The sequence below is a fragment of the Dipodomys merriami genome, unplaced genomic scaffold (genome assembly GCF_024711535.1).
Source record: "Dipodomys merriami isolate MVZ:Mamm:240054 unplaced genomic scaffold, mDipMer1.0.p SCAF_2, whole genome shotgun sequence".
Classification (NCBI taxonomy): domain Eukaryota; kingdom Metazoa; phylum Chordata; class Mammalia; order Rodentia; family Heteromyidae; genus Dipodomys; species Dipodomys merriami.
Window position 1 is genome coordinate 5824929 of NW_027203381.1, and position 27451 is coordinate 5852379.

Below are 27451 nucleotides of genomic sequence, written 5' to 3' on the forward strand. Positions count from 1 at the left end.
ATCAAGTATGTCATTTATGTTTTTTCAATAGCAGCTCTTGATTGTGAATAAGGCACATATGGGTAGAGCATCTGCCTAGATCAAGCCTTGATGACAATATCTAGCACAGCAGAAAACTTAAATGTATACAGAATTAAGTAAGTCAGTAAATAAATATATATACTTACTAGGTAATAATTGGGGTAGCTTCATATTTCATGAGAACTTACTTTATCAGACTCTATTCTTGGCACAAATCAATAATTTGCAGTTGGTTTCTTTGGGTATTCCTGTCTCCTTTTTGTGAGTAAGAGTTTGTCTTTTCTTTCAATAGCTGTTACTTCTTTTCCTTGCCTTCTTGCTCTGGTTAGAATGGGTGGTAACAAGCACATATACTGGCCTTGATCTAATTTTTTTGAAATTGCTATAGATAAACTGCTTTGGTTTAATTCTTTTGCATTCTACTTCCATAAAAAGATAGGCTTTATTGTATTTAGCCATTTTATTATATATGTATTGCACAGAGTTATAATAATGAATGTGTCCTTTTTAAATCCTTTTTCAATGTCACATACTCCTTTGAGAATTTTAGTCATTCATTTTCTATATGTAAGCCAATCTGTCCTCTGGAACAAAAACTGCTTAACTGGGATGCATGTTTATCCATGTAGCTTAAATCTATATGCATTAAATTAGATTGTTGTAATCAGCACTTATTCGGATGGTTAGTTAATTTTGCAGCAGCTCTATCATTTTGTCTTTTATTTTCAAGGATATAGTCTCTTCACTACGTGAGTGGAGAAGTATTATTTTTCTCCACATCTTCAAAGTAGGTGATGTTCATGGGAATGATCAATTTCTGGCAAAGTTGAGTATGAACTATAAATTTTAAATTTATAAATTAATGAGTCCCGTGGCTGGTAACTCACTTTTGTAAGCCTAGCTTATCAAGAAGCTGAGATCTGAGAATCACAGTTCAAGATTAGTCCAGACAGGAAAGTCTGTGAGACTCTTACCACTAACTAACCATACCAAAAAAGCTGAAAGCGTAGCTGTGGCTCAAATAGTCAAGGACTAGCCTTGTGGATAAAAGCTCAGGGACAGCTTCCAGGCCCTGAGTTCAGGACCCAGAGCTAACTCTCTCTCTCTCTCTCTCTCTCTCTCTCTCTCTCTCTCTCTCTCTCTCTCTCTCTCTCTCTCTCTCTCTCTCTCTCTCTCTCTCTCTCTCTCTCTCTCTCCTTTCTCCCCTCTCTCTCTCACACCAACACACACACACACACACACACACACACACACACACACACAGAGTATAATGAAATAATGGACTCCATTGTTTTAAACTGCAAATTTTAAAGCTGGAAAAATGATTTTAGAGATCTTGTTATGACATTTTTCCATTTCTCCTACTTCTTGAATGTTCCAGGATATCTTACAAATGTTTGTATATAATACAATGACTACTTCTATTGTCTTCCATCATTGTCCATTCTTGTTTCCGTTACTCTGACAGCCTCTGCATTCACATCTTTGGTTCCTGGTTCCAGTCTGCCTCTTCCATTTCATTGCTTTCTCTACTAAGTAGAATTAGTCCTATTCAGTAGGCCAAAACCTGTCTCTCTGATCAAGTTATACTCAAAGTAGATTCATGGACCTCTTTCTGGTTGAGAGGACATTGCCTCTCTACCTCATTTTCTTCTCATGGCTGTGTCTATTTTGGTCAATTTGGTCTACCCACAACATGCTGGACAGACTCTCACTGTGAGCTCTTTCCTCTCTCCACATAGTAGATCATACTCCCCATCTTCTCCCTGAGATAACATTTCATCTTCTTTCAATGTGTGAACTAATCTCCTTACTTTGATAACTTGTCTCCCTTATTTGATACAACTGTTATGTCATCTGTAGAACTTGAAGTATACTTACTAATACTTAAAGTTAATACTGTTTCCTTCATACATTCTCTAATGCCTCTATACACTTTAGTTTCAAAACAAACATAGGGTAAAATACTCTGCCATTTATATTTTCCAATACAAGTAATAAAGCATATGTTATATTCAAATGTCCACTCATAAAGTCTATACATGTAAAAATTTAGTATATAATATCTTATGATATAGTCACTTATAATTTACTAAGAAAATAATCATATTATTTAACTTATCTCTATTTAAATTTTGCCTTCTATACATATAAAATGTGTTGATATTTTATAGGACATGAGAAAGTGGGAAGACAAGTTTGAGAAACTGCAATGATGATAGACCTAAAAATAAGATTTTAAAAAAAGTAAAAAGGACTGCAAAAGATAAATACAGTTCCATTCCTGGTATTGTTGAATTGATTTCATCAACGAATATCTAAGTAACAGTATGAGATAGGTACCTGGATGTCAGAGTTGAACATTGAGGAAAAAATTATATTCTAGAGAAAAAAATTAAGGATTCATGCACATATTAATGACATATTAATGGTGTAGTCAAGCTGGTTAGGTGTTGATAAAAAATATCCAACAAGTGAATAAAGTGAAATGGTGGTCAATTTTCAGAGAACAGAGTGACTTCAAAGCAGTGCTATTCAGAGTGACTAAGAAGAAAGATAGAAGTTTGTGAAAAACAACTGGTTGCCTACAAATAGAGTGAGGGACAATTGAACTCATGGTGCGGTGACGGAAACACATGTATGTGAGAATCGAAGCTGTTTCACAGAAAACTCAGTCAGCACGCACGTGAGATCACAGGAAGAAACTCGAGCCTTGTGGGTTTCAAGTCAACACAGAACTCCTCTTCCTTGTCAGGAGCTGTGCAGGAATGCAGCATGTCAGGGTATAATATCACATCTGCTGGAAGCATGCCAGACAGAATAAAATTTATCTGAGTTCTCATGTTAGCACAGAGGAAATATTTACTAGACCTACAAACATTTAGGAATTGCCAGGTTTAAAGTTTTCATTTGTGAGCTCCAAGAGACAGCAATAATATGACCCACGTAACAAGAAAGGAGACAGGTATTAATTTGCAATGTCCAAAGTACTGGATTTTCTTCATTCTCTTTAGAGGAAATTAAACTTTTTAAATGATTTTAAGGAAAAGGTAAATTAATTATGGAAAATCATAAAAGAAAAGTTTAATGGTTACATAGCTAAATTATATGTCCATATATTTGTCAGCTTGTAATATTTGGGTTGAGTGTTTTTTAAAACTTTTTCTTAATTTCATGATTCTTTAAAATATATACTTTATTTTCTATCTAATTTTATCTTCATAGGCTGTATTAATTTTCTTAATTTGTATGAGTTTCAAGTCCCATAAAATTTGAATCTGCTTTTGAATTTTAACTTTTGATAAAAGATGATAATGTATAACCATATTGTGTTGATTTTTTCCCTCCTTTTCTATTCACAAATAAATACTTCTTCATGGCTAGGTTGCACAAAATGAAAAAAAATCCCAGTGAAAATAAAACTGTTGAATTGCCATTTGAAATATGAATTATTCCTCTTTTTTCTAGCTTGAATTTCAAATATAATAAGAAAAATGTTTGCATTCAGCAGCATTTCTAACTTTAGATAAATAAACACCTTTGGACAAAAGACATTTTGCTCTTTTTTCAGGTAAAATTACTCAGATGTAAGTGAATTATGTTTATTCATGTTGCATCTGATACATTTTATCTGCTGCAATAACCAAACTAAAATATTTTCCCATTGTCCTTTCTGTGCTTTCCTTTGCAAGCTCCTGCAAATAAAACTCATGCCTGTTCATGTTTTCTGCATGACTGTGGAGACATAGAATTGCATATTCCATATGACCTTTTTCCTTTTCTCTCTGAAGATAAAATGTTCCCTTTTTGCAAGATGTTCAAATCACCAAGCCTATTGTATTTTCAAAAAAAGCCCAGCTTGATAATATTAATATATCTATGTTTGTAACTTAGAAATGGTACAATGTAGGAGGAGAAAATGTGGGGGGAAAATAACAATAAAAACCCAACTGATCTATCTGTGTTTAAGAGTGTGGAGCTGTGCAGATTAGATGAGTTGGGTGGGGGGGGGGGGGAATAAAAGAAGGTTTGTAGATAAAGAGAATAAATAACACTACATCTCAAATCCTTCTTTTGAAGAATAGCATAGGATAAGCTTTTCTATGAACTTCATTTTTTAAAAAAAATATTACATTTTATAAAAAAAAAAAGAAAGTACAAAAAGGAAATTGTCCTTCCATACTCTCTGGGTTTTATAATTTTGAAAAACTGTAGTTCCAACAAACAAAATAGAAGAAAAATTTAATAACAGCGGAGGAAGATTTGAGACAAGGCAAACTGTTGCCTTTCGCCATAAAACTCCAAAGGTTTTCACTCACTACTCCACATGCAAGTACGTTAAAAATATCACTCAAATGTATTATAATACATTTAATTTTAAAGCTGTTATGACAGTCATGAATTTAATTGTCCAAGATTGGCAATGATGAGTGGGTATCACTCAAAAGAGTAACACTGGAATGCTTCTTCCTCATGTAGGAAGCAATCATGATTGTCAAGAGAGCTGTGTTTGTCAACAGACGCTGTCCTGTTCCTGGTTCCTTTGGGCTTGCCTAAAACAAACCAGCAGAACCATGTTTGTTTGAACACTACAACTAGCAAACTGTAGAAGGAATGCCTTTGTTTGATAAAGATAATCATTATTAGGATGACTTGGCTCTGGACTCTGTTTGTCCACATAAATAACAACGTATCTCCCTCATTCACACAGCTTGACTTGTAACTTTGACTTAGAATATATGCTCGCCCTCTATGATTGAGTAAGCATTAGTGGGTAGAAAGATGTACATATGTTATTTTATCTTTACATTCCCTAAATGCACTCCTGAGATCCATGCCTATATGAACCCCAAGTTTAGGTTATGTCATTAACACACTGAATTGATGAAATCCACAAAGAAAGTCATTTTAACCATTCATTTCAGTAACTTTTTATATCTTAATTTTGCAAGGGAATATACAAATATATTTAATAATGTAATTGAGTAATAAAGTTTCCCACTTACCTTCCTAACCTATTTGTGAACAGTAGCAGAAAACCCATACATGAGTCAACCAGAATCAAGAGGTTGTAAATGATCTGTGAATATGGATTACTTTGTATAAAGTTATTCTACAGAGGGTTGAATATAGACATTATTGTAATTGTGACTAAGAAGAAATAGTATCTTTTATGAAAGGCAACATAATTTATCAATGCATTTTTAAAATAATGGCTCCAGATCTCATTCATTATTTCAAGACAGAATCAATGTATTTCCAGCTATATCATGAAAAAATACGTATCTATGTGTAACATAGCTGTCATCACACTTAAATGTGTGGGACCTAAAGAAAAGTTAAACTCATGAATTTATTCTAGAAATGTTATTGTTCAAAAGACTTTTATTTTATTTTTTGTATGCTTTTATTGTAAAAATGCTGTACAGAGGGGTTACAGTTACATGAGCAAGGTCATGAGTACATTTCCTATCGAGCATTGTTGCCTCCTCCTTAAAGGATGGTAGGGGGAAATCAAAATGTCTTTTAAATGGTCGGCTTTGAATCTTATTCCAAAGTATTTTACGAGTTAAGAAACAGCTTTGTATTGTAGCATACCCAAGCACTGTGTTAGATAAAACATTATTTGCACCTTGCCTAATTACAGATTATGGGGTTTTTGGTACAACATCACACTATAACACAAAGAGCATAAAATTCAAAGGTAGGCTGGATTTTAAACTTTCCATTCTGCTTGATGAGTTAGAGCATGCTAGTTTAAATCTGCACCTTGGTTTTGTCGTCTGAGAAAAGGAACTGCTACCCACATTGCAGGTTTGTTGTAAGAAGCATATCACACATGCTCAGGCAGGAATGCACTGTCAGTCAGAAGCACATCACCAAAGGAGATTCCCTGTGTCCCCTTCCAAAGATGAACCCTGGATTTAAGTAGAACAACTTTTAAATTTAAATAGAACACTGAGGGTAGTAAGTGACCTCATGGAGGAAAGGACGTATCTGGAGAAACGGCTCCAAGGTGTTGAGGAATTGGAGTCTGAAACACACAGTAAAGAAAAGAAACAGAATCAGCACCAGCTTGGGAAATATTTTCTTATATTCACACAATATTTCTATTGTTATAAAGACTGAAAATCTGATTGTGACTTTAAAAGACTTTCTGTGAGAGTTTCTTCTTTCTTCCTTCTTTCCTTCCTTTCTTTCTTTCTCTTTCTCTTTCTTTCTCTTCCTTCCTTTTTTCCTTCCTTCCTTCCTTCTTTTCTTCCCTCCTTCCTTCCTTCCTTCCTTCCTTCCTTCCTTCCTTCCTTCCTTCCTTCCTTCCTTTCTTTCTTTCTTTCTTTCTTTCTTTCTTTCTTTCTTTCTTTCTTTCTTTCTTTCTTTCTTTCTTTCTTTCTTTCTTTCTTCCTTCCTTCCTTCCTTCCTTCCTTTCTTTCTTTCTTTCCTTCTTTCCTTTCTCTTACTTTTTTCTTTCTTTTAATTCATTTTGCTCTGGTTAAAAAAAAAGTGAGGAAGAGCCAGCACCAAGAAAAGTGAGCAATATCCCTGAGCGCTGCTGCACGATCATTTGTTCTGGGATTGTTCTTCCCTTGGAAATGCTCCCTTGTCACGGTTCATTCGTTTACCTCGGCTACCTTTGAGTGGTTTTCTGCATTTCATGAAGCCAGACTTGAACAGGTGGGTATTCCCGTGCAATGACGCGGACTCGGCCTGCAGGCTCGGTTCCCACACTGTCACTGCACCCTCTACCGAGCCACAAGACGCAGAGCTAGCAAGTTAGCACCCCTGAAGCCCATGCAAACTACTGTGTGCCTCTACTCCACTACTACCATGCCGTTGGACTGAGGAACTACTCAAAATCTACTACCATCAGAGCATTGTTTGGTCGCACATTTCATGACCCTTTGCCTGCGACATAGGACAAGATTTTCAGTATCCTGAGATCCTGTTGAGCTACAAAGTGCACAAAAAGGAAGAATCGTCAACGTTATACCCTTTGGCTCTGAAGATTCTTTTCTTGGTGGGAGATTTCATCTCTCCCAGATTGAGATTATGTCTTAAAAAGGAGCCCTGTCTCAAGAGTTGAGGAAAGAAGAACTGGGACTTCATTTCATTCTTGATAGGATTTGAAATAAGATATGAACATGTCACCATAATGGAGAAATGCCACAAATCATAAACCAGACAAGATGGCAGAAGTGAGCATGAATTCTTTTGAATCTTTCCAAGTTTTTCCACCCACCTATGCAGAAAGAGCATGGAGAGAAAACAGCACAGCATCTGACAGAAAACCATTGTGGACTGCTGATGCGTTACTAGTATCCTGTGTTGGAAAAGAGAGAGGAGAGCAGTGCCAGACCACTCACAATAGCAAATGTCCACATCTGAGTAAGTGGGTCACAGACAAGTGAATTTAGGCCCTGGAGAACTGCACGCAATGTTAAAGCAGTATTCCCCACTGAAAAAATCTTAACTCAGTATGAACACAGCTAACTATTTTGGAAACAGCTGGGAAAAGCTGAAGAGGATGATGCCGTGCAATTTGCTGTGGGAATAAAGAGACTCTTGGAAAGTTTGAAGAGTCTCCATGAAATCTTCTGAGCCCTGGGAATTTTGTATTTTCTGACTTCAAATGCTGTTCTCAGATAAAACCTAAAGTGGGAAAAAAAATAAAGGAAAGAGAAATCATGATCTACGCAGAGGACACATTACACCAAGAGGAATATAGCATTATGAAAGGAAAGTTGAATATCCACTTAAAAGCAAAAAGAAAAATAAGGGTGTAAGTACAAAAGGTGTAAGTACATTATGTTTATTTCAGGATTTGATTGGTTGCTTTTATTTCAGCCTAACCATCAGGTGCACTAATGTAAAAGAGGAGAGAGATTCAAACTGTGCCTGGGTTTCCTGCAGAGCATTGAATAAAATGATATTTGCAAATCAAACTATTTAAAATCATTGAAAATTCACATGAACTTAGAAGAAACCATAGAAAGAGAATCCTTTCAGTCTTTGTCTAGTTTTTGTTCCCCAGTAGTGACATATTTACAAACTATAGTACAATATCACAACCAGGACACTGATGCTGTATTGATATTATGAAGGTCAAGAACAATTCTGCCACCCCAAATTATAGTGAAAACCATTTCCACTCCACTCCAACCTATTAACCCCTACAAGCAGCTATAGCATTGTGTGATTTTGTCATTTCAAGGCTGTTATTGAAATGAAAAACATATAGGCTATCACTTATGAGGTGATTCTTTTACATTCAGCCTAAGTAAGTACAGAGTCTTGGGTTTGAACTCAAGGCCCATGCCTGCTAGGCTGGCCCTACACCACTTGAGCCATGCTTCTAGTTCATTATTTCTTAGTACTATTAGGTATATGATGTATGGAGAGACTGACTTGTCTTGCCAGTCACATAGTTTAGGTACTAGATACAATGTTTATTCTTAAATTGCCTTCTGTGACCTACAGGATATTAATAAAGACCCTACCATAGAATGTAGTAATGTGGTCATTTACCTTGAACAAGGACAAAGATTCCTTCTAAGTTGTCTAATAACTTTATACAGCACAACTTAATTATTAGTAAAATATCCCCAGGTGTTACTCTTAGTATTACTGTAGACTGATGCTTAATTCTCTTTATTTCTGGTTGATTCAAATGTTTTTGAACAAACTATAAATAACCAAGATGAATGAGTTTCTCAAATCTGGGTATGAATCAAAACATATGGAATTGAATCAAATTACTTATAGTTCTTAAATTTTGATGCATGAAAAGGTTGTTTCTTACCATGTTCACTAAAATCAGGTATTTTTCTTTATACACATGTACATGTTTGTTCAATTTTTATAGGTTATGAAATTTTCATATCCAAAGTTCAAAGAAGAGTGATGTTCGAGAGAATGAATACTGACAACAAATTCTCTGTTTTCATTGCTGTGCGTGTGTGTGCTTGTGTGTGTGCGTGTGTGTGTGTGTGTGTGTGTGTGTGTGTGTGTGTGTGTGTGTGTGTGTGTTATAAAGCATGCGGTCTTCATTACCTTAGTATTTTATGATAGTAAAAATGAAATGTTCTGTGAGGAAGAAAATAACTTTAAGAAAGGAAAATTGATTATATGCATAAAGGGTGTCATTCATCCTGAAGAGTTTTCTGCCTAACCAGAGTTTTGCAGCTGGCAAGTTATGAAACTAAGACACCTGACTAGCCTAACCAGATAGAAATAAGAGCAATATGTTTCACTGTTAAAATTTCATTTACTTATTTTTTATTATCTTTAGTTGTGCAAAGGAGTTGTCATTTTACAATGCAGTTTATGAATGCAATGCATCTTGTTCTTAATATTTAAATCTCTGATAAAATTTTATTCCAATGAAAATTAGCCCTGATTCCAATTATCACAGTTTTAAAAAATGATGTTAGCATGTACTTGATATGTAGATAACATAGAAAAAAGATTTGACCAGAAGATAATGTTGCTGTTAACCTAATTATAATATTTTATAGGCTCTTTCATAAGATTCTTGTGATTAACATATAAACATTGAACAGTGTATGCATGAGAAAAATGATAAATATTATGGAAAATAGTAGAAGTTTAAAAATATAACACCAAGGAAGAGGATTCCCACGATGCTTTCAAAATGTCAAAAAATGTACTTAAACAAGCCTGGTGTCTCTGGCTCAGACTGTAATTCTAACTACTCAGACGGATGAGATCTAAAGACTACAGATCGAAGCCAGCCTGGACATGAAAATCCATGAGACTCTTATCTCCAATAAACCACCAAAGAGCTGGAAGTGGAGCTGTGGGTCAAGTGGTAAAGCATCAATCTGGGGAAAAAAAGCTTTGGGACATCATCTGGACCCTGAGTTCACCCTCAGGACACACACACACACACACACACACACACACACACACACACAAATTTTTCCAAGAACAAGAAAACTTTATGCAAATAATTTTGCTTTCAGAATGATTGAAAGTAGATTTTACTGCTTTTTCTCTCTTACAGGATGAAAATGAATATAAATTTTCATCTCCTGTAATAGCAGATTTTATCACAATGGTGAATACTAGGGAAAAAAAGAGACTTGGATGTGTGAAAGCTTCGTTAAGGATTAGAACTATTACCATCAGTGAAATTCTAAATACCTTGATTCTGTTAACTTCTACTATTGCTGAAGTCATCAGCAATCCAGGAAGGATGCAGGAAAGGGGTGGGAGGTCCTTGGGGCATCCAGCAGCTATCCAAAAACTGGACAAATAATATTATAGTTTTTAATTTTTTGTTTGTGGGCCTTGAACTTAGGACCTGGCAGTGTTTCTGAGCCTGTTTTGTGCTCAAGGCTAGCACTCTACCAATTTAGCCACAGCACCACTTCTGGTTTTTGAATGGTTTATTGGGGAAAAGAGTTTCACAGGGTCTTTTCTGTCCAGGCTGACTCTGAACTGCCATCCTCAGATCTTAGCCTCCGGAGTAGCTAGGATTACAGACATGAGCTACTGATACCCGACAAGAATGTTGTATTTTGGGGTTCTTCAAAAGTAGCTCTTGTACAAGCTAGTGAATTCGAAATGTGGCATTAAGAACATGCCATCTTTTCTTTTTTGGTATGTGTTCAAAGTCCTCTGTGTGAATCAACAGCAACATTCATACCCAGAATCCAGCCTCACACACAGTTGCAGAGTAGAATCCTGTCCGGATTGGGTGAGAGTTTCTGAGAACAAATTCCATACTGCGAACTTCGCAACAGTTTCCATTGGTGTATTTGGCACCTGCCGTGTATCTGCTGATGCTAACACAGGAGGGTGCAACTTTGATACAAGGGTTATTTTCAAAATCTAATAGGGGATAATAATGCCAGACATCAGCACCATTGTCATTGTTCCGTCACTAAAGCTGGCTCCTTTCTCTTAGCTTCAACAGCTGACTTTTGGAAATCTTCTCAGATATTTCCTAGCAATGCTTCCCAGCTGAAATAGATTAGAATTTTATTCTACTGTCAAATGGGCAACAATAGATGTTCTTTGATGTTTCATGTATTATTCATTATTTAACATACTCACAGTATTTATAATCCCATTAGTGTTGTAAAGCTGGAAAATATGTAGTGATGGCTGGAGAAATATTAATTCTTTTGAAAATATTGAAAGATTTAGGGAGGCCTCAAGATCACTTAAGAGTACAAATAAAAAAAAGAAACTGCTCTTATCTGAAAATAAAAAAGACATTGTTTCAGATCTGTTCCTGCTACTATAGGTTTGCAATATATTCATTTTATCCTGATCAAAGATTAATTAAAGAGGTATATCTTGACTGACAGCTCCCCCTCTCACTTAATTTGTACCAAGATTGTCTCTGTAAGAAAAATAAATTAAATTCTCAGGTCAAAAAAAGATGAATATTCCTTAAAACAATAAAGTGAAAAGCCTTCTAACTACAACAGGAGTGGTCCTAAGGGAAGGACACACAGAAGCAGAAATAAATGGCCTGAGCCATGAAGTACTGTCATGTCATTCAGAGCCTACCTTTGAGCTGGTTCATAGTTCATTAAATTCATCTGACATGAAATTCGTAGGCTGTTCACCTTCTCAGAAAGTGAATGACCAGCCTGTGCAATCAGTCTAGATTCAAAAAGAACTAGAAGAAAATAAACTTCTATAATTTCTAAGAAGTCCTAGGAATCCGTGGTCTATAGTTCAATAAAGATATACACATGTACCCTCTCACCTTGGACAAGGAGCTCAGAAAATAGATTTTGAGAAACAGAGATGATTTAAAGTAGATCTTCAAGGTATATATTCTTGTTTTCTTGATCTTTTCGGTGTGTTTATGTTATTCATCAAATAGACTGCGGTATAATTAGTTTTTGTTTCCTTAGTTTGGTGTTGATGTCTGCTTGACATTCAAATTTGTGGGGGTTGTTGTTGTTGTTCTGTGGGTCATGGGACTTAAACTCTGGGTCTAGGAACTGTCCCTCAGCTCTTCAGCTTAAGGCTAGCACTCTACCATTGGAGCCACAGTGCCACTTCCGGTTTTCTGGTGGTTTATTGGAGATTAGAGTTTCATGGACTTTCCTTCCCCGGGCTGGCTTTGAACCACAATCGTCAGATCTCAGCTTCCTGAGTACCTAGGATTATAGGCGTGAGCCTCCAGTGCCTGGCTTTCAAATATAAGTTTTTGAAACTCAAAGATATTTCGCATTAAGATATTAGTTAGCTGCCATTAATAGATAAGACACTGTAAGAATTGGTATTATAGAAGTGTGCTTCCCCCAAGGCAATATTCACTATTTTTTTCTGTGAATTAAAAATGATTCAGTATTCTGATTGCCTCTTTGTATTCATTTTTATATCCTTGTCAGGGAAATAAGTTAATGTGGAATGGGACACAGCACCCAGGCCTACCGCGAAGGTGGGAGAGACCTTGCGGCAGGCGGCCCCTGGTGGCCTGTGCTTATTTCTTCTCCTTCCTGCACACAGATGTCCCACTATAGTCATCTTTTCTGATCACCCAGGGAAACATTGCATGACTATGAATGATAAAAATACAAGAAGAGGTCATAAAGAAAAATTCCACCATGATTTTTTCAAAGGAAGTCTCTTTTCCCTAGATTTCCCCCCTCTTCTGCTACATCCAGTATTTAATCATTGTAGATACCTGACACTCAGTCAGATGCTCCAACAGGCTTGAGGAACAAGGAGTAAATAAACATATAGCCTTCAACATTGGGTTTCAGTTTCCAGAAGGATGAAGTTCATACCATGGAAGGTAAGATGGAGGTAGAGAAAAAAGGCTCGTATACTAAGTTTAGGACATGTTTGCTTTTACTAAATATCCAAGGCAGGTGGATATTGAGTGAGTGTGCAGAAAGTTACATAAGAAAGTATAGAGTACATGGAAAGTTCAAGCTGAGACATTGGCTCACACGTCGGTGTTTTACGATATTTATAACCATCAATGTAGCTGCTGGAGCCCAGAAGGGAAAATGACTAAGTGTTAACCTTAGATGCACAAGAACTTTGGTTTTGAAGGAATTGAATGGAACAAGAGACTGCAGAAGGCTTGAAACAGGTTGTATCATGGAAGCAAATAAGAGAATGTGACTTAAAGAGAGGGAGCAATAATTTTGTGCCATAAAAACTTCCTTAGTCAAAAAATGTGAGAAATAAAAGCGCGAGTGGAAACTGCACTAGGAACATGGAACATAGGAACAATGGAAAGTCAAGGTTTAGTTATGACTTCCAGCAGACTGGCAGACGGCTTGGGGCAGGACTGTGAGTGGCTAAGCCAGGTCTTTGCAGATTGGTATTTTAGGATCAGTGGACTGGAAGGAAGCAAAAAATGTCTGAGACTGAGGTTGTGGGCAAAATATTTAAACGTCTGAGAAAGAAAATAGGGTTATTACAGTCTGTGTTGGAAATGAGGAAGGAATGTTAGAAATCTCACTCAGTTCTATAATCAGACAACTTGAGACATCATCCAAATGGGCTACGATGTTCGCTTTCTAAATTTGCAGGCTGCTTTTCAAAGGAATATTTATATTCCAATTTCTCATTTATTAGAGTTCCTTTGTTATAAAGGACTTTCCTGATGCCAATGATAAAGATAACAACATTCTTAGAACCCCAGAGGGGTTCCCAACATTTATAATTTGTGAGAGGAAAAAGTTAGAAACTGGGTGTTAGTGAATGAGCGAGAGGCAGCATAAATTGAAGAATATTCCAGAAGATCAGTTTCAAGACATGGAAGGGAGGGTGTAAAGATTGTGCATGATTCAGTGTTCCCAGGCGAGGTGACATTTCCTGGGGTTGGGAGCTCAGGAATCACCCCAAGAGGACCACGGACTCTGGTACATGCCAAGTGACACAGCCATTGGTTAGTGCTGATCCAGAATGGTCATGAGTTTTAGTGCAATTAAATTTTAGTCTTAAGCAATTACATTTTGCTTAAAAAATAATAGAACCTCAATGGCTTCTTCAGTTTTTCTTATTTTTCTTAGTTTCCCATTCTATCATTCAATATAACAAGGTTTGCTTTATCCACATGATTCTCCCTTTCTAAGACAGCAATGCTGTTTTCCTCTCCTTGCTCTCTTGAGTTAAATGCTCATGGGATTCTTTGACAGTTTCTATGTCATGTGAAAGTGCTACACACACACACACACACACACACACACGCACAAACACACACACACACACTCTCACACACACACACACACACACACACACACACGAAGATCTTTTCTTAGGCAATCTAACACAATCTGGCTTAGCAGGGAAGGCTATAGTGTTCAATATCCGATGGCTGATATCACCAGGAAAGTGAAATCAAGAAAAAGGTCAGTACATCCAGGCTTGCAAATCTATCCTGAGAATGACATGGTTACAAGGCATTTTGTGTGGACCAGAAATACAGACATCGTACCTGAGTTTGGTTCTTTAACGACCCCTTCTTCTGTCAAAAGAGAAGCTATGTCTTGTCCTTTTACCCCTATCTGTTAGAAAACCTTCAATTATTGGTGCCAATTATTGGAATGTGACCCAAAAGGCGCCAACTAATGACCACAATCAAGAGGGCCAATCATTGGTATGCGAACCAAAAGGCACCAACTAATGTGATCATTGTGCTGGGTAATGAGAAGATTAGAGAATGTGCACCTATTTGGGGGTATCAAACACCTTCTGCACCCCTATCCTATAGTGGAGAGCCCCAATCAAGGCAGCTCCTCTCTGGAAGAACATAAACAGAATGTGAGCAAGCCCTGGTCTTGTGCTGTCTCAGCACTGGAGAGCGGGCGTGTGGTGCAGATTCCCTCCTTCAGAGATCACTGAAAGTGTGGTGCACCGAGCTCTCCTAAGAAGCAGTACCCACTTTGCCCAGGCAGCCACTTTCCACTTTGTCAGAGAACACAGATTAGTGTGGCGATGTGCCTTTTGGTTACAACAGAGTGGAGTGAGTTAGATCTCCTTTTCCGTGAGCCACACACAAATCCTAATAATAAATTCCATTTGTTCCCTACTTAGCAAGGACTTGGCTTGTATCCATGGTCGTCGGGAGCCTTCACTAAATTACTAGCTGCAGGAGGCACCTTACAGAAAGCCTACTCAAGGCAGTCTGCTCTCACCTGAGTGATGATTCATTTCCACCGTCACTATTGGTATGGGAAGTTGGAAAAATGCACATTTCTCTACATGTTAGCATCTATCAACGCTATCCATTCCCTTTATTCCGACGCCGTCCTCCTACGACCGCATTAGTATTCCGATTCTTAGTTTCTCCTGTACGTGGAGGAAATACCCGGGATGCCCGCACTCCAGCCATTCTCTTTCATGTTCTCCAAGACCGAAGGCCCGCACTGCAGCAGGGCAGCTCTTCCTATCCGGAAAATGCTGGCTCCTGCAAGGCCTGCCCTTCCCCGCCATCGCAGAGCCGTTCCCTGCCTCGGGTCTGACTTGACATTCTTGTCTACATTATAAAACACGAACATTTCCCCGGCTATTTGGCAGCATCTGTTCGTTCTGTGATGCCACACTTACCGTTTGTAGAGTGGTGAGTCTAATGCATGAGTCCAGATGAAAAGCAAAGAGATACTGGTTTTGCAGATGCAAAGCCCCTGGCTGAGGCGCTGTCTGCTGGGTCCTGAGCAGGTGATGGCTCATGTAGAGTAGAAGAGATTTCTAAACGTTTGGCACAGTGGACGAAGATGGGGCCATATTAAAATGCACAGTTTAGCAAATAAAAGATTTAGCAAACTTTCTTAGAGAAGGGCAGGAAGGGAAGAATAAAAACTAATGAATCTTCCCGACATCAGCCCAACAGCAGATGAAACTCCAAGGGCTGAAATTGTCTAGTAAACCAAGAGAGGAAGCTAGAATGTTTTCAGCTGATTTCAGAAAATGCTGTTGAATTTGTGTGAAGTAAATAAGAAGAGGTTTTGGGTTTTTATTCAGGAGTGAAAACAAAAGTGATCCAGAATTAAAAATTAGTAAATAGAAACTTAAACACACAGCAACCATAGCAGAAGAAGACAGTGATTAATTCTGTTAAGAAACACAGAATGGTACAGGAAAAGAAGAACAATTAATGACTATTGAGTGGCTCAATTAAAACAAAATCTACACACTCATGGATATATATAAACATTGCATACTAATATAACAATGAAAGAGTGAGAGATGATATTCACAAGTATGCACGAACATAGCTATTCAGGACCCTGTCAGCTCTGATTGGTCACTTGCACAGCCAATCAAGCTATTCAAGATTATCTCCACTCTGATTGGTCAGAGCAAGCTCCGTACCTGACTATGTCATTTCACTATCAGCCCTGAATGTGAATTACATAAAAGAGTGGGAAAAGGAAAGGACAAATGCATTTATAATGGGAGCTCATATGGGATATAGTGGATAACCTATCACTTTTTTTTAAAGGCAATATCTATAAAGATGGTATTTTTAAAGTATATCTAGAAAATCAGTATCACATATAAAGGAGGCAAAAACAAAATATTTTTAAACTTTTATTGTCATCAATTTTGTTGCAGAAAGTTTCATTTTGATATATACAACATGGATATAGTGTAGTTTGATCAATGTGGGCTAAGTGGGAAATTGTACATGGTTAGTGGTGTGACCTCAAGATTGCTCCTTCTCAAGAAGATTGTTCTCTCTTCTTTCTATCCCTTGCATGACCTGAATGCTCTTGTTCTACCATGCTCTAAGTCGTGATGTCAGGCTCTCAAGCAGGAACCTAGAAACAACACAGTGTCTCTGTGCTTAGATAAATCTTTTCTTATTTTAGGCTGGTCATCTCAGTTTGTTTTGTTTATTTTTCACAGTAACAGAAAGTCAACACAAGTTAACACAAGCCACACACATAGCTACCAGGGTGTTCACTTGTACTTCATTACACCCCCCTCTCTCTCACACACACACACACACACAGACACACTCCTCTGGTGAGTGCTTAAAATAAATCAGATATAAAACTGACATTTAATATATTATTGTAAGGTTTACTTGATGTCAGAGGGCTAAGCATTTGACATCCAAACTTCAAAATATCATTTTAAAATGAGTACCTGAATAATTGCACAATTTATGTTGTCCATAAGAATTAAAAATCAGATCTGAAAACCGAAGGGTCTTGGGTTTTGCTTCCCACTGAAGCCTGGTGAAGATTTCATGATTTCAGAAAGAAAAATAATCTGCTTGTGATAGTGAAGTTGACAGGACCTTCCAAGGCATCTCTGCCTGTGGTGTAGGGACTGTTGATATTTTTGTGCATGTACAGGAGGCTGGAAGTGGAAGAAGGTGTGACCCACCCCGGATGGGGCAGGCCCAGGAGCTTCGAAGGAGAGCGAAGGCCGGCTGGTGTGATGATGGCACAGTCTTGGGAAGGTTTTGAATGAACAGGTGCTTGCCTGACTGCAGCACCAGATGTGTGTTTCCCCCATGCCTCTAGGCATGGCAGAGAAGACTTGTTCTATAGAATAAGACATGGTGAACTAAGATAAATGTCCTACATATATAGGAAAAAATGGATCTTATACATAGGCTGAGTGGAATTGTATGATCTCATATTTGTAGCATATTGTTTACCTAGTCTATCTTTGTCTCATCTATCCATCTGTTCAGTTAACATATTAAAGGTTCACCATGCTAACTCATATTTATAGTATTGTGTCTATCTATTCTACTAGTATATATCCATTATCTAACTTTCTAAATCTCTGCCCATATACTATATTAATTATTCACATGTGTATGCATTGAGGAATGCTATGTGAGCTTATGTATACATATATGCAAATACACATATAGAAATTCTATATTCATTGATGATTCTAAGAAGCAAATGTTGAAAGGTGTGAGATCAATTCATCTTGATTTACTTTTCTATTATTGACATCAATGTGACTGATAAGTCGTAATTACATACACTTATGAGAAAAATGTAGCATTTTAATATATTTATACCTTGTATAATGATTAAGTGAAGTTAATTAACAAATTCATCATCTTGCCTCTGTGTATCTTTTTATGATGAAGCATGTGAAGGTTATTCTTGATTCTTTAGAATGATATGACACATATATTGTTACTGTTGCTGCTGTTATTGGGTTTGACATTGGATCCCTGAGCTTGTTGGTCACATGATCTATCAGTTCAAGTTTTGCATCCCTTTTCTTTTACTGGTTGTTTAAATGGAATCCCACCTTTTGCCAGAAACCAGTTATGGGTCATGATCACCTGACCTAGGCTCCCTGTGGAGCTGGAATTACAGCTCAGTATCCACATGTACCCATTCTCTTTGGTGAGATAGTGTCTCACTAACTTTGTGCCCATGCTGACCTTGAATCACAATCCTCCCTATTTCCACCTCCTAAGATGGGAATAACAGGAATAAGTCACTGCCTCCAGTCACAAAAGATTACTGTTGACTATAGTCATCCTACTGTTTAATAGTCTGTTTTTCTGGTTGTCTGAAATTGTGTGTCTTTTGACCAATTCATAAAAACCCACTATTATCACAAATGAAAGAAATGTCATCATGTCTATCTTTATAATAAAAATATAAACTGTAAAATAAATACCTATGTAAGCAGAAAATGAAAGAAGAAAAAAATAATGAAATGATCTAGGAAGATAAATTCCAAAATAAACCAGGGAAAGCTTTTTAAAATGACTTAAAGCTGAGAATAATTTGCAATCATTTAAAAACAGTACAGAGTCCCCTAAAATAATATTCTAAGAATCTTAACGTTAGTGGAAGCATGCTAAGATACTTAATATAACCATGTATACTTTGCACAGAAATACAGAAATATAATTTCTGGTTCAGAACATTATGAACCAGACACTCTCTCTGCTATCTTAGGCATGCTTAACTTTGCTCTGCATCTGAATCAGCATCTTCAATAGCAAATATGTTTTGACATCCCTGAACCAAAACAGAACAAAGAAATAAAACAAACTGAACTTTGATCCCCCTTTCCCTCCTTTCTGCACTCCATTCACTGCAAATTTCTTTTTAAAATGGATTAAATTAGCCAGTTATTCCTCACCTTCTTTATCTCCAACTCATTTTTATCAGCTCTTGCCCTTCCTTTCCAATAAAAGTCGTTGAAGACTTTCAGTGACATCCACCTTGCTATATGCCCAATTTCCATCTTATTTGACTTGAAAGTACCACTCCATGTAGGAGGAAGTGTGGTCAAATGGTAGAATGTTTACTTAGCAAGGGTGAGGTCTTTGAGTTCAAACCCACTACTACTACACTCTCCCCCCAAAAATAACAGTTTCATAGAGGCAGCATTTGAATCCAAAAACACTTCCTTTGTATGCACGTCAGAGAAACACCCTTTACTATTTTGTCTTTTCTTTCCACTGACTTCTCAGTTTGTCACTCCTGTCCACTGAACACTGGAATGTTTGAGGACAACTTCTTTTCCAGGTATATGCATGCTACTGATCTTTCATTAACGTGCATGGGTTTAATCTGTACATTCAAATTTCTGAAATTAATATGTAAGACCTTAGCTACTCCTTTAACTTTCTAGTTCAAATGTTTTTTCAATTAGGTCAAATCTTTTTTAAACTTGAATTAATCTCCCCAATCTTTTCACTCCCCACTTAACTTTACCTCCCTCCTTTGCTGCTGCCCTTTGACCAGCTAAAATGTCCCTATTTTCTGTGAGTAGTTACTGTCTCTGCTTCCTTCTTCACTGCAACTCATTCTTAATATAGAAGCCAAAGAGATTTTTCAAAAACATGCCCACCTCTCCCACCCCAGTGCTCCAAATCTCCCGTGGTTGTTCTCATTAACAGTAAAAGTCAAGTCTTTGGGTGGCTAAAAATGTTCCCCAGATCTGCGCCTTCATGAACGTTATTATCTGTGAATTTCCCTCCTTAGTCCACTTAGTCTACACAGCTTTCTTTTCTCATTTGTGCCTGGACATTTGTCATCTGATAATGTATACGATTCCTCCTCCTCCACCCTCCCAAGCCCACCAAGGTATTTAGTGACAAGTTACCATTCTGCTCAGACCTGATTGATCAGTCTATTTATCATTTGAAAACACGCCCTTTTACGGGTCCTATCTGCCTTGTTTCTTTGTCCGAATGGAAATCCAAAATATATCCTAATTATGTATTTCATTTCTCAATAAAATCCTCAACTCAATAGAGCATTAGCTCCAGGAAGTCAGAGATTCTTGTCTGATTTATTTACTGTAATATGACCAGATCTCAAACATTTATTGGATGAATAAATGAATAGTAGTTGTTTTATGTTGGTACATTTTACAAGTTACAGGAATGAAAAATGGAGAAATTATTGTGAATCTACTTTAAAGATGTTTTTAACAATTTATGCACATAATTACAAATGCACACATGACTTATGGTAAGTCACTATTGCAATCTCAGCTCCATATGCAATGGCATTCAGAAATATATCATATGATCCTGGTTACATCTTTGTTCCTTCCTCAAAGTAATTACACTTAATTTCTAGGAGTCCTGTTAAGTCACTTTTTCCTTCCTTTACTTCACTCACAGTAAGTGATTACGACCTTGGCTTCAAAAAGAAAACAGTTATTAAAAGTAAAACACTCTTGATTTTTTTCAAAATCCAAGCTCCAGAAAGAGCTACATCTGAATCTTCTTTTTACCGTTTCTTTAGCAGTTTCTCTTGCCTCTCATCATAGGATCAGCGAAGAGGTCTTTTGCCTCTCTGATACTGAGCTCTTCTGTCTCTCTGAAGAGCTACCCTCTGTTCGCTTGAGGACTCACACACGGAGAACAAGGCCAAGAGACAGTGGTGGCTGGATTTTTGTCTTTGATTTTCTCATGTGGTAATCAAGAGGATCACAGGCAGCATCTGCCATTGCTACACATTGGAGCAACTATTTCTTCCTCTGAAGTATCAGTATTAATTCATGTATATCTTATCTATCATCTATCTCCATATATATGGATACATTTTTCCATCTTTGACCAGTAGTAATTTAACTTTTTACTGCTGCCCTTCACAGACACTAATGTGCTATTTTGTTGTCCTGTATTTACCTTATTTTCTTGCTTAAATTTTTATTTTTGAGCCTTTCCTTACTTTTTAGTGCCACAAAATACCCTAAGCTTTTCTTGTACTATCCTGCCCCTTTCTTAGATTCCACCAGTTCTCTGATGTGTCCTGTCTGCCTTCCTTTCTGGTAGAATAAAGTCCCAATCCAGATGTGAGGGCCCCGGGGGCAGATGAGGGAAAACCCCGTGTGCTCCTTCACCACATCCTCCATACTTTTGTATCTATAGTGATCCCACCGTATTGGCAGGTTTGTCACATTCAGGTTAGTAAACAAATAAACAAACAAATGCATGAACAAATAAAAATATTTCAAAACCATTTTTTTTCATTTCCCCTCCATGTATTTTCAGCCCCTTTAATGTGGGCTAGCTCTAGGTCATGCCTACATCTCTGCTTGCTGTGTTTGTGTGATCTGCGGAGTGCTTCCCTGATCTTGAATTATTTTTTAATATATCTTTCTCACCCAATGGAGATGGTACCAAAAGAAAAACCCAACGTATAGTTAATGTGATTATTTAAAGTGGTAAGGTGAGATTATTAGATTTGTTGACTGGTAGAACTTGGTTGGTGTTTGAGAAACTGGATCAAGCATCCACAGTGAAGTACTGAACTCCCTGCATCCTGGGTATCTGCCACTTTTCCTGAAAGTCTCCTTGTGACTATTTCCCACAGATACCAAGGATCCATCACAGACGTTCTGACATGCAACTGTCTGTGCCTCTCACCAAGCCTGAGCTCAAAAGGCTGTGTCCAACTCGATCTGTAACCTCATAGATTCGTTCGCCCCTGGTTTGCTCACTACCTTCCCTGCTGGCAGCGAGACCCGGGCTTGCCGCCCTCCTCACAATGGTGCAACTACAGAAGCCAAGCATAGAGACCAAGGGCTTGCTAACCCACGAGGAGGAACATGGCCAAATTGAGCAGCTTACATTTGCAGAATTCCTTTTAAGTGCTCAGTCATTTCCAACCCAAGTCAGCACCGTCTTCTTTCACAAGTGCTCTTGTAGACATTTATAATATGGATAGATTATGTTGTCACATTCTGCTCTTCCTTTCTTTCCTTCTTTTCTTCTCTCTATCTTTTGTTCCTTTTACTCTTTTCCTCCTTCCTTCCTTTCTTTTCTTTTTCTTTCTTTCCTTGTTTTTCTGTACATTCCTGGAGCTTGAACTCTGGGCCTGGGCACAGTCCCTGAGCTTCTTTTGTTCAAGGTGAGCATTCTGCCACTTGTGCTACAGCTCTACTTCTGGCTTTTTTGAATATTTTATTGGAGATAAGATTCCATGGAGTTTTATGCCTGAGCTGGCTTTGAACCATGATCCTCAGCTCTCAGCCTCCTGAGTGGCTGGGGTTATAGGCATGAATCACTTGTGCCTGGGCACTTTATACAGAGATACATCTTGATCCTAAAGGATTGCTTAAAATTTGTATATGAACATGCAGTAAAATTCTGTGGATTTTTACAAGTATGTGTATTAAGGATCCATGCTTACAACATTGCCCAGAATACATCTAGTGCCTTGAAATCCTCCTATTTCCCATTTGTAATTTCCCTCCTTACTTCCTATACCAAGTCTACCAAACTACTGTCAAACACCAACCTATTCAAAATCAACTTTCCCAACTATATTTGATAGCCATTAATCTCTTTACCATTCTTCTGTGTTTTTCTTATATTCAGAATGTCTTGCACAGGTTATTTGTTTCCTCCTAATCTTTTTGCTTCGCTGTTCTGTGTTTCATAATGTACCTGCATGATACAACCAGACTTCTTTTTCTAGCCATGGTTGCATTGCTCATTTTTAATTTAAAGACTGTTAACCATTCTCACAGAAACATGAGGATCATAATGTTTATCTTTTACAAGGCTCTTTATGATCTTTTCCATACTGGATGTATATAATGTTAAAGAACAAAAAATCCCAGCTTTTCACTTATTTCTATAATCATACTCTTTGCCTAGGCTAGCCTGTTAGCATCACCCTTCTCCGTGTGTGTGTGGGGCATCTGTCCTGAACCCTTAGCTCTAGTCTCAACCATGTGACCTGCTTTAGCCAATAGGATGCTAGTATGAATAAGAAGTCGAAGCCTGATAAAGCATTTTCATGTTTTGGATTCTTCTATTGGGTGGATCCCTGTGCTGCCACACAGCCTGCTCAAATTGGCCCCCTGGAGTGAAGTGAGAGCAGAAGGGAAGAGTCCCCTATCCTCACCCACGTTATGCTCCATTCACATTGGAGTCAAAGGCACACACATAAAGAGACCTCAGCCACAGAATCCCTCTGACTTGTGAGAAACAGTAGGTGTCTCATTACTATGGTTGGGGACAGTTCATGCTTTTGACTCACTGGACGCATGGGACAGAAAGCAGTGACACTTTACCTGTTCTGGTAATCTGAAGCTACAATGAACACATTTATGTTATAGTCATATGGCATTTTGAAGATTCATGTAAATGATCATGCAAACAACCTTTTTCTATAGAAAAATATTGTGTTAGTTAATCTCTGTTCATGAGAAATTCAGGAAATCTAGAGACAAATGAAAGATCTGACTCCACTCTAAATTTGTATTTGTTTGTTTATTTGTTTTATTGGTCATGGGGCTTGAACTCTGGGCCTGGGCACTGTCCCTGCGCTCTTCAGCCCAAGGCAAGCCTGCTACCACTTGAGCCACAGCGCCACTTCAGGTTTTCTAGTGGTTAATTGGAGATAAGAGTCTCACGGACGTTCCTGCCCAGGCTGGCCTTGTTTGAACCTCTATCCTCAGATCTCAGCCTCCTGAGTAGCTAGGATTACAGGCGAGAGCCACCCAAGTCCAGCTTGCTCTAAATTTTGCTTCACGAATCTTTGCCTGGCAGTAAGACTGCTAGAGCCTTATAATTGGTTTGTTTAAGTAAGTTGTTTGGGTAAGAATTCACTTTTTTAACAATAAACAAAACCACACTCTAGTCAGTTCAAAGATTATTGAGAAAAATGCAGAGATATATCATGGAAACAAACAATGTAGTGCTCCATGGAACAGACTTGAGAACTTGGAACTCATATGAAATATTATCTTCCAGCCTTTTCCCTTATGATTCAAAGTGGTATCTATGTTATTTACTATGTTTTTGGTAGAACTAGGGCTCGAACTTTGGTTTGAAAAGGCACTCTACCCTCTGAGTCATGCCACCAACTTTCAAAAATCATTATTTTATGTCACTGATTGTACAAAGAGGTTTAAATTCAGTATGTCAGTTTGTGAGTGCAATGCAATTTTTATCGTTCTCCCCAACCTCTTCCAATCCCCACCCACCAAACTTGTCAAGTCAGTTAACTTTCAGTTTTTAGGATTTACTTTTTAGGATTTCTCCTAGAAATACTTTTATTTGGCACTTTCTGTGGCTGAACTCACAAATGCACACAACCAGAGCCCCCTTACTTGTTGAGATGCAGGCTCACTGACATTTTTCTGGGGTGGGCTTGAACTAAGAACTTCCTAGTCACCAGTTCCTGAGTTGCTGGAAATATAGTTCTTGACCTTCATACCACACTTTCTCTATCCTTATCTTTTCTCATTTTGATTACATCCATTGATTTACCAATCGGTGTGGCCTTACCATGGAATGCTAGAAAATTTTCAGTTCAGAGCATATGAGTGGTTCCTGAACCATCACTGTGTTTACACCCTGCAGAGCAGCCAATCATGTGACACATATGCAAATAGATAGATGGAAATCCTCTCATGTGTGTGTGTGTGTGTGTGTGTGTGTGTGTGTGCATACACAAACATTCATATAGATGTAAAATCTGCTCATATAGAGATAAATCCATAAATGTGTGTATATATATTTATGTATGCATATACATTTAAATATACATGTATATAATACATATGCATGTATATATAAGTATTAAGTATACAATACTATATTATTATGTATATATTTTAAACATACATGTTAAAATATATATATATGTACATATACATGTGTTTACGTATATAATATACATATAATATATTAATAAAATATTATATACGTGTGTATATTTATGTGTATATATACACTATGTATATACATTTGTGTATATGCATATATTTAGTGTGTATGTATACTTATATAGATATTTATATATAATATGCAATAGGTCCTCACGGTTCGCAGATTCTGTACATGCAAACTCACTTCAGAAAATCTATTTATAGTTGCTGAATCAGCACTCACAGACTTCAGGCTTCCTTATAGGCATTCCCACAGCAGAACCATGTGTGCTCCCAGGTGAGGCTGAAGACTGTATTTTCTGTCTTCTCAGCTGTCCTGAAATTTGTGTCTATTTTTCTATTTCTCTGGATAATTTCTAGTTCAAAATAGGCCCCATAGGGCTGGGATGTAGCTCAGTGGCTAAGTGCTTGCCTAGCAAAGGCAACATCCTGGGTTCGGTCCCCAGTACCAAAAAAGAAGTACTTCCATAAATTAAAAAAAAAAAAAAACACCAAAAAAATAGGCCCCATGTAAGTGATTAACTGCTATCTAGTGCTCTTGAGTAGAAGAAAACTGTGGTGCACCTTAAAGAGAAAATACTTGAGATAGACAAGCAGCACTTAGGCTTGAGCTGAGTGCTCTTAGCTGTGAGATCAGTGTCATGGAAAAGCAATGTGCATTAAATTAACATCTCCAAGCAAAATAACATGCACAACAAGATTATGAGTCAGGTGGCTTCCGCAAGTATAATCAAGGTTCTGATGGGCAGCAAAACCTATGTTCTCCTAGAAACAGTGGCTTCCTTACTGGCTCATCCAAGATTTAAAGTTTTAAGAGAAAAAACTGCAGAAAAGTAAAAGTTAGCAGGGTCCATTTAAGCAAACAGTGACTCATGAATTGGGCAGTACTTTACCAGATAAAGTTGATAGGGCTCCCTGTGCAATAAGATAGTATTTATAGACAGAACAAAGATCTAGGTGGAGTAATAGCATGGCTGATTAGAGCTAAAATTCTTTCTTATTTGTACACAGTCTAACTAGCTAGCTGACCAGCCAAAGCTTAAGCTACTTATGAATATTCAAAAAAAAATCAACTATCAGTAATAAAAGTTAGACCACCTAGTCAGGTCTGTGGCTCACACTTGTAATCCTGCTATTCAGGAGGCTGAAATCTGAGGATCATGCTTTGAAGCCAGCCTGGGCAGGAACGTCTATGAGACTCTTATCTCCAATTAACCATGAAAAAGCTAGAAGTGCATCTAAGGCTCAAGTGGTAGAGTAGTGTTTTGAGTAACAAAGCCCTGGGACAACGCCCAGGCCAAGAGTTCAAGCCCCAGAGCCAGAACCAAAGATAATAAAAAAGACGCCATGCCATAGTGAAGTTTTATTTATGCACTAAAACTGTAGTTTATTATCAAAAACTCAAAGTGGGGAGACTTCCTCGTTTAATGGCTTATTTCATTTAACCTTGTACAACACAACTGTCCAATGACAGCAACAGCAGATGCACATGACATATCATTATATGTAGAAAATAAGTTATTTACATTTATACTTCTGCTAAATAAATGTCAACATTAATGGCGATTTTGGAATTATCAGTACACATATGTATGTACATTCATATTCCCCAAATGTAGTTTTCCTTTTTTACATTTAAGGAAACTTCAAGCTAAATTAGTATTTTGCGTATATTACCTTTTAAAATTAGTATTTTGCGTATATTATCTTTTAAAAAATTTTATTGTCAAGGTGATGTACAGAGGGGTTACAGTTAAATATATAAGGTAGTGAACATTTCTTGTTGAACTTGTTACACTCTCCCTCATTTTATCCCCCATACATGTATTATATTTAAGATACATTTGATTGGAAATAGATGATGGAACTTTAGGTTCTAAAAACTATTATTTTAATCACAATTCAGGGGTTCAGAACAAAATGCAATTAGCAAGATTAATGTTGGGCTCTAGCTTTTGAGCAGTTAGATGCAGTTTTAGTTATCTGAAAATATTCAAGATTGTGGCAATCTTTTTTATTTTTTTATTGTGAGAATACCATACAGAGGAGTTACAATTACATGGGCAAGATAACGAGTACATTTCTTATCAAGTGATTGTGGCAATTTTTATTACATGATAAATACCTGGAACTTGATATACACAAGATTTTATAATTTTTATATTTTGATACTTTTGTTTGTACATTTATTCTGTTTAATTTGAAATGGGATGTTTTCTTTAAGTATAATTGCAGTAATAATTATTAATACATCTGACAAATACTAAGAAATTTGGCATCCTTAGTGAAAATCATATTCAATATTTCCCTTTTCATTTTTAAATAATAAAGATAAACACTGAATAAT